The following is a 9039-nucleotide window of genomic DNA, read 5'->3' on the forward strand; positions in this document are numbered from 1 at the left end:
ACCGGACAATTAATTAAATATGAAAGAATTTGTCAAAGCACACACACACAAAAGGTTCGTCGCTTGTCTTTTGCAGCTCTTTCTCGTTCACCCTACATTTTTTTTTGTTCTTCTTCGTCACTAAATATAATAATAATAAATCGTCGTTGGCTAGTATAATTTTGGTTTTTACTCAAATTCATTAAAAATAATTAGTTCAACCTAAAAAAAAATAAACTAAAAGAATATGTGAGGATTTTATATTTTTACCATCATCATCATCATCATCATTATTATTATTATTATCAAGCAAGGCAATATTGGTAAAGTGTATAAAGTAATCTCTTAAAAGCCAAATGTAGCTTTTTTTGTAGGGTAATAACAGCAACACAATAATCATAATAATAATAATAATACATTTTGGTTGTAATAATATTGGAAGAAAGAGTTTTTGTTCTCTCCTTTAGTGCAAGAAAGGAGTGATGATGAGTGAAAAATTCAAGTTTCGCAGAAAAAAAAAATTGGAGGTAAGAAATTTTTGGAAAAAATATTTTTTTAACTTATTTTTTTCTTTTTAGATGAATGCAGAAAAGCAGACTATAAGATGCTTTATAAGAAATCCAAACCAAGCAATTTCAATTAATTCAAACCAAGCAAAATTTTATCGCGAAAAGCGGGTTTTCAACAATTTCGATTAACAAAAGGTGAAATTAGATACCATAAGAACGATGATTGCGAAAAAAAATTGAACTTTCATGCAATTAAAACCGTTCGATGATGAATGATTTTGCGCGCTGTCGAACAAAAGAAGTTTAGATTGTTGCAAAAAAAAAGAGCTGATTCGCTTTGTCGATGTCGAGTTTCGAAATCGAGAACAAAAGAACAGAAATAGATCTACTTTGATCGATAGTCGTTTCCTATCCTCGTCATTTTTCATCCCAACACAAACCTTTCTTCTGAGAAACATTCCTGATGGTTTTGTATCTCGTTGCTCGCTATCTCTCGTTGCAGATTTCTAAACATTCTTGGGTCGATGCGAACGGAAAAAAATCACGATATCTGTTCACTGTTCAATTAATTACTCTTCTCGCTGCTCTATCTCCGCAGCAGCAGCAACAGCTATAAAAGAAATATTTTCTTCTATAAAATTGGACACAAACAACACTTTAAATAGAGACAGAACGACATAAATAGTGTTTGTTGCGCGCAGGTATACGGAGCAAAGTGCTATATTAAAATAAAAAGAAGGCAAAAAACGAATAGAATATGTTCGCCAATGATATAGAAAATAATGATGTTACAGAAATCTACCTTCGCTATAGAGACACACTCGCATAATACGTTTTTCTCTTCATCTTCTCTTTTTATTCTCTTCTTTTTTTTTCGTCGTATTATTATTTTTTCGATTATTATTCGTTTCTCTTCTCTTCTCGGATGTGTATACTTGTTATTTGCCTCATCTGTTCAATTCAGTTCTTCAGCGCGGCGATGTTGCTCCGCTATACCGCACATCCAATCTGTCTTTAGATTTCTTTCTTCTTCTTCTTCGTCTTTTTCTGGTTCTTTACAATTCTGGCTTGCTTGCCTTTTATTTTACAAATATTTTTTCTGTTTGTTAGATTCTTCGCTTGCGATGTTAGGCCAAAAATGAAGAATATAATTTTTATTTTACATGAAATACAGAGTGATTTTAAATTTTTTATCATGCTTTGTTGAAATTTATTAAACTTTTTAGATATTATTTTTTTATTTTTAAAAATATAACAAAAAAATAAAATAAATTTATATTAAATTTTTTTTTTTAATTTTAATTTATTTATTTAAAAATTTTTAAATTTTTAATTTAAATTTATTAATTTTTAAATTTAATTTTTAAAAAAATTTTTTTTAATTATTTTTTTTTTTTTTAATTTTAATTTATTTAAATTTAATTGAATTTTATTTATTTTTAATTTAAAAATTATGAATGAAATTTTTTTAACTTTTTAGAAAAAAAATTAAGTTTGAAAAAAAAAATTTTTAACTAATTAAAAATTAATTAATTGATAACAAATTTTTAAAGTTAATAAATTTTTTTTTTAATTTAATTTATTTTAATTTTTTAATTTAAATAATTTTTAATTTTTTTTAAAATTTTATTTCAATTTAAATTTTAATTTTTTTTTAATATAAAAAATAATTTTCAAAATAATTATTTTTTATTTTAAATTTAAAATTTATTTTTTTTAATAAAATAATTTTTTGGTTTTTAGAAAAATTTTTGATAATTTTCATAAATTTATTGATTGTTTTTATTTAATTCAAAAAATTTAAATAAAATATGATAAAAAAAATTAAAATCACTCTGTTCAATCATCATCATCGAGCGATGTAAGGCAGAATGGAAACCTGGCATTTATTTGTCTGTGCATGTCTTTATTTCCAAACAAAAATCAGACAGACGGCAGAGCAAGAGGTTAGAACGTGTTGTGGTTTCCATTAAACAATTTTTCAGTAAAATATGCGAAAAATTCTCCAATGGACCTTGACGCATAATTTTATTTTGTTTTTTTTTTCGAAAACGTTAGAAAAAAATATTTGATTTGAAAATTCTTAATCAAATTTGTTAATGAACTTACTTTGAAAAAATTCCTTGAATGAAAAATTCCTCTTGGTAAACTCGTTAATTGTTTAATTCAATCAACGTTCATGTGTAACGAGGTAATACCGCCTTTGATGCCTCACACAAAAAAAAATGCACCAGATTTAAATGCTTCATTAACACACCTCGCCCAAGTCTGATGCTTTTCTGATTTAATTTTATCGAGTTTTCGAGGTTAATATTTGTTAATAACACCCGATTACAAACAAAAATATTTTATTACCTCATTCATTACAATAGAGATCCAAAAAAGTGTGAAATTCCTCTTTTTTTTTTGAATTTCATCCCGCGTGTTTAAATGTCGACGGTATCTTACATTCATAAATAAGAATATGATATATTGGGCAAGCGAGAAGAGATACCGAACGATGTCACGTATATCTAATGATAATTAGACTGTTTCCATTGAAATTATCATATCCCTTTTTGAGAATCAAATAAATAATATTTTTTTCTCCTTCCCCCCTTTCTCGATCTTTCTTTTGCGCGCTGTTCGTCGTCGTCGTCGTCGTTAATTCCTCTGACTCTGAAATTCTTTTGCCTTTCAATTTATTCGTGCACGTCGTAGCGCTACAAAATAATATTTAAATGGAATCTAATTGTATATTTGAGGTATGAACGATGAAGAAGACAACGTCTCGTGTATTATACAGCGAAGAACCAAAGAATGTACATTATAAAAGGAAATTATTTCAAAATAACATAACATTTTCAAAAAAGTAACATCATCGCGATGGTTTGTATAGACACAGACACAGGCAATATGTTAAGGCCATAAGTTTGTAACACATTATAATATGTAGCTATAATGAAATGGAGGAATGAGAAAGAAAGAAGAAGAATAATAATAACAACAACAACAACAACGGCGAAGAGAAAGATAGTTTTTGGTTGCTGTTGGAATCGGAATGGAACGCAAACTAAACACATTGCACACAAATATTTTTGAAAATTGCTTGTTTTTGTTTTTTTTCTCTTTGAGTGTCTTAAAGGTATCAAAATGACCTTTAGATATGAAAACTTTTGTAAGTATTTAATTTTGATTTTAAACTAATTTAGATTTTTTTCTTTTTTTTAGAAATCTGTGACTCTTTAATTTTAAATGATGAAAATTAAAGAAGTAAGTGTCAACTCAACTGATCTTCAAAAGCTTCAAATCTATTTCAATTAATTCAAACCAAGCATATAAATTTAACAAACTTGTCAATCTAAAGTTGACAATTCTTAATTTGTTTAATTATTTCACATTAACGCCTCTTCAATAGAAGATTAAAAATAAATTAAAAAAAATTAAATTACTTTTTTCATACAAAATGACAAAATTTTAAAAATTTTTGATCGTTTTTCAATTTATGAATTTTTTAATAATTTATTTTAGGTTTAAAAATTAATTTCAAACCATTTTAAGTAATAAATTTAAAATTAATAATTTCATAAAAAATATTTGTCAAAAAAAAAAAAAAATAAAGTTCAGTATTTTTATAAAAATATTTTTAGAGAAGGAAATTCATGTTAAAATAAAAAAAATACTAAAAAATTATGAAAATACACAAAAATTTGAAAAAAAAAAAATTAAAAATATCATCAAAAATTAAAAACTACTTTTTTAAAAAACTAAAAAAATTTTATAAAACAATAATTATATTAAAAACTATAATAATTTTATAAACGAATTTGAATACAAAAATTACTAAAAAAATAATTTTTAAATAATTTTTTAAAAAATTTCTTGAAAAATTATGAAAATAGAGATGATTACTTTTTTCATATTTTTTCAAGAATTTTTTAAAAATTTTTGTAAAAAATGTGTACGTATAAAATTTTTTGTATTGAAAATTGTATTTTAACTATCACATTTTTTATTAATTCTTCTCTAAAAATAATTTTCATAAAATTACTGAACTAATTTTTTCGACAATTATTTTTTTTTTAAATTATAAATTTTAATTTTTTTTTTCAAACATGTAATACATATTCAAAATTTTTTGAAAATTATTTTTATGAAAAAAATATTCTTTTTTTAATTTTTTACTTAAATTGCTGTAAATTTAATTTAAAAATTCTCAATGTAGATAAAAAAAAATATTCATCAACGGTCGAAAATCTTAAAAAAATTTGTCATTTTGTATGAAAAAAATATTTCAAATCTTCTAAAAAAAAATGTGAGACAAAAAGTTTGAAATAAATTTGAATAAAAATTTGACGGAAGTTCTCACCGCTCGCGATGCATATCCGTAATAATGCGTGCGTAAGAAAAGATATCGCGTCATCACCTTTTTCCCCATAAATAATCATCATTAAATAATAAAAATGACACACACACAGCTCTTGAGACAATAGAAATGGCTGAGAGAACGACAATTATGCATGACTGCCTCATCTAAAGAGCTTCTCATTAGTTTTTCTCGGAAGAGCTTCAAATCGCCCTTTTCTAACACTCTTTTTCCGTATTTTTCTTCATCCATGGGTTCAATAAATAAATTATAAAAAAACATCTACCGTCAAATTAACTTTTAATAATGATTGTTTCCTTTTTTTAGAACCCCAAATTATACTTCATTCGCGTTCGGAAAAGAATAACAAAAAAAATTTCATTAAATTTTGACCGCACACAAAAGGATAACGATCATTAGTGATCATCATCGCGGCATCGAAACAGCGGCGACTGCAATTTTTTTTTTGTTTGCTCTTAATTGAGTTCGTTCGCGTACATTTTTTTTTTAATGATATGAAAATAAGTTGTGTGCTTCCACTTTAGTGAGCTTCAATCACATCGGCCTCAAGTTTCGCTTTGTTCTTTCAGAGAACAAGACAAGACAAAAAAAAAACTTTTTTAATATATTTTTCGAAGCACATTTGAATGTAATGTAATATAATAACGTCGGTCGAGCGACGTCGATCGTCATCGTCGCAAGAAGAAAAAAAAACGCATTCTGTGTATAAAAAGGTCAAATTTTCGGCAAAAGTTCTTTTATTGTGTCATGATACTCCATGTTCGTATGTGCATGGCTTTCTTTTGAAAAAATTTTTTTTGCCGTTTTATATTAGTTAAAGATCGGTTTTTAACATTTTTAACGAAAATTTTTGGCCAAATAAAATAATATAATAATAAAAAAGGAGCATGTCATGTCAAATAATGCCATTTTTGTCTTTTACGTTGTATTCTTTTTGCTTTTGCAGCACTCTAACTGTACTGCCGTATGAAAAATGGACGGATAAAAGGAGCATTGCATCAAAGAAACACAAGAAGAATGACATTGCAATGGCTTTTTTTTAGAAGAAACGAACAAAAAAATACGTTTTTAATCAGATAATTGAGCTCATCACAAGATTTAAGCAGAATGTTATTGACTTTTAGTGCAAAGTTTTTAGTGAAATGTGTGTATAATGCGAGATAAATGAGAAAATGTGAACAAAAAGTTAATTTTAAATTGTAATTGAAAATGTAACAGGTTGAATTTTTTTTTGATGATGGATTAAGGAAATTAAATTTTTGGGCAAGTTAATAAGTTTCCGTCTCATGTTTTTTGAAAGTTTTTTAAAAATTTCGTTCCTTTCCCAAAATTTCGTTGCTTCAATAAATAAATAAATAAGCATTAACTACAAGATTATTCTTGATTATTACACAAAAAAGGCCGAAAGAGAAAATCGTAGCTTCGATACCTTAAATTATGACTTATAAATCATACGCACGAATTTCTTTATTTCCTTTTTTTTATAAATATATGATTTTTTTTTCTTGTAGAAGAGAGTGAGAGGTACTCAGCCGGATACAATAAAAATTTCCATCAAGACACACGGGCAACGAGAGCAGACACCCAAGCTGCCCATAAAATTAATTGAAATAATTTTAAGCTTTCAAATATAATTTAACGACCAATAATTTTTTATTCAATTCGAAATGTATCGATTCCACGTGCAATTATTGACTGAAGTGCAGTTCTTCTTGCAGGTAAAATAATGAAAAATTGTTTTTTTTAAATTTTAGGTTGTCGTATTGAGCGCTTTTTGATGATATTGAGATAAATTTATCATTATGAGATAAATTTTATTAAATAATAAAAGTAATTAATTTATTAAATTTAATATTTATTAATTTTAAATTTTATTCATTAATTTATTTAATAATTACTTTTTAAAAAATCTTTTGTATGATAGTTCAGAAATCTTAAAATGGAAAAAAATTAAGCTTGAAAAAAAATCCAATTAATTCAAATCAAGTAAATTTTATATTTTACGAAAAGAAATTAAATCTAATATTTTAAAATTATTTTTTTTTTTATTTATCGCGAGAAATAAAATTATTTTAAAAAAAATTTAAAATAATTAAATATTTTATGATATTAAAATTTATTTAAAAATTCATATTTGATTTTTTCCTGAATTCTAATTAGATTTATTATTTAATTTTTAAATTTAAATATTATCGTAAAAATTTTCAATAATATTTTATTTATTATTTCTAATTTAATTTTAAATTTATATTGTTCTAAAAAATTTAAAAAATAATAATAAAAAAAATAATAATTTAAAAAATAAAAATTTAAATATAAAAATTTTGTGTTTTTATTCGTAAAAAACTTTGAGAAATTTGAAAAATATTAAATAATTTTTTAATATTTTTTAAATATTTTAAGATTTTTAGATTATTAAAATAATTAATAAAATAATTATTTTTATATATATTAAAATTTTTATTCTAAATATTATTTTTAATAATAAAAAATTTTAATATATTTCTTATTTGATTTTAATTTAAAAAAATTTAATTTTTTTTTAAATTCTAAATATTTTTTAATTATTTTTTTTATAAATTATGGTACTAAAAAATAAAAATAATAAAAAAAGTTATTTAAATATTTATAATTATAAAAAAATATATAAAATTTAAACATATATAATATATACCTAAATAATTATTTATATATTAAAAATTTTATTATAAATTTATTTAAAATAATTCAAAATTTTGAAAAACAAAAAAAAACGGATGGACAAAAAAACTTCCATCAAAAACAAGTTCAACTCAAAAATTCCTTTTGAAAACAGTTATTACCCAATATAATTGTTAAATATTACATAAACCAAAAAAACAATCATATCATTCATATTTTCACCAATTAATTCAGACAATTTTTTATTTGTCCATTTTGTGTCAGGATACCGTTTTACATTTTTAACAAATGAACCGCTTTAGGAAAAACTCTCGTTCGCTTTGGTATACTCGAACTGACTTCAGCCTACACACGTCTGTCTGTGCTGCTGCTGCTCGTACTTAAACACACAGGAATGCAATGAACACGAAAAAAATGCAAAACTGCACATAATATATTTAATCCAGTAATAATAATGCGATTTTGTTCAATTTTTATTCAATTTCTTATTATTTTAAATATAATGCCTTGCCTTTAATACAAAAAAAAAAAAATAAAAAAAAAACATTGCATTGCATTGCTGTTAGTATTATTATTATTATTTGTAAAAAGATATACGCGCGTTACTTTTCAACATGTACATTTCAATATTATTTAAAATGTATGGCGAAGAGGCAAGAACTCGAGAATATTTAAGAAGAAGACGACGACGAAGAAGAGGCAACAGCAGCAACGATTGTTTCTTCTCTCTCTGTTCGTTGCAGCGTTACTGTACTTTTGGTATAATATTCTTTTCTTTCAGCGCGCATGTTTATTATATTATTATATTATTCACTTTTGCTGTTGTTGTTGTTGTTGCTGTTTGTCTTCTTATTTCTTCGCTGGCTCGAAAAGATGCATTTTTAATGTATGCATCATGTTTGTAAGCGAGCGAGAGAAAAGGAGAAGAAGAAAAAAAATTATATACGTGAAATAATAAGTCGATGAAAAAAAAGGAACAAAAAATGTAAATTGGAAAAACAGCCAAATGTATGCATGGATAGATATTTATTTTGTAAATACGCCACACAATGACCATCAATGCAACGGAAAGACAAGCGCGAGCGAGAAACCGAAGAAGAGAACCGAACAAGAACATCTTTTTATACTTTTATTGTTTTATAGCTCTAAATTTTTTTCTTTCTGTATATATTTCTCTTTGTTGATTCCATCGGATGCCAGTTGATGAAAAAAAAACCTTTTTTTTTCTTAAATAAAATTTTTATTGTACTGCTTTCAATAAAATGGCATTAATTCTACATCGACATCTTGCCATTGTTTTTTTTCTGTTCCTCATCGTCTCTTATTTAAATAAAAATAATAAAAAATCGTCCAAAAAGTACAGCTTTGACATCAGAATAGTTTTAGTGATCGAATAATATATTTTATTTAAATTCATTGTTTTTCCTTTTTTTTTAATTTGGAGTCAATTTAACATTTTAACCGAGAGACGACGTTGCTGCTTATCTGATCGTCGAAGGAGATATATCCTTATCCAAAGTCGTG

Source organism: Culicoides brevitarsis, chromosome 2 (assembly GCF_036172545.1).
Source record: "Culicoides brevitarsis isolate CSIRO-B50_1 chromosome 2, AGI_CSIRO_Cbre_v1, whole genome shotgun sequence".
In the NCBI taxonomy this organism is placed as follows: Eukaryota; Metazoa; Arthropoda; class Insecta; order Diptera; family Ceratopogonidae; genus Culicoides; species Culicoides brevitarsis.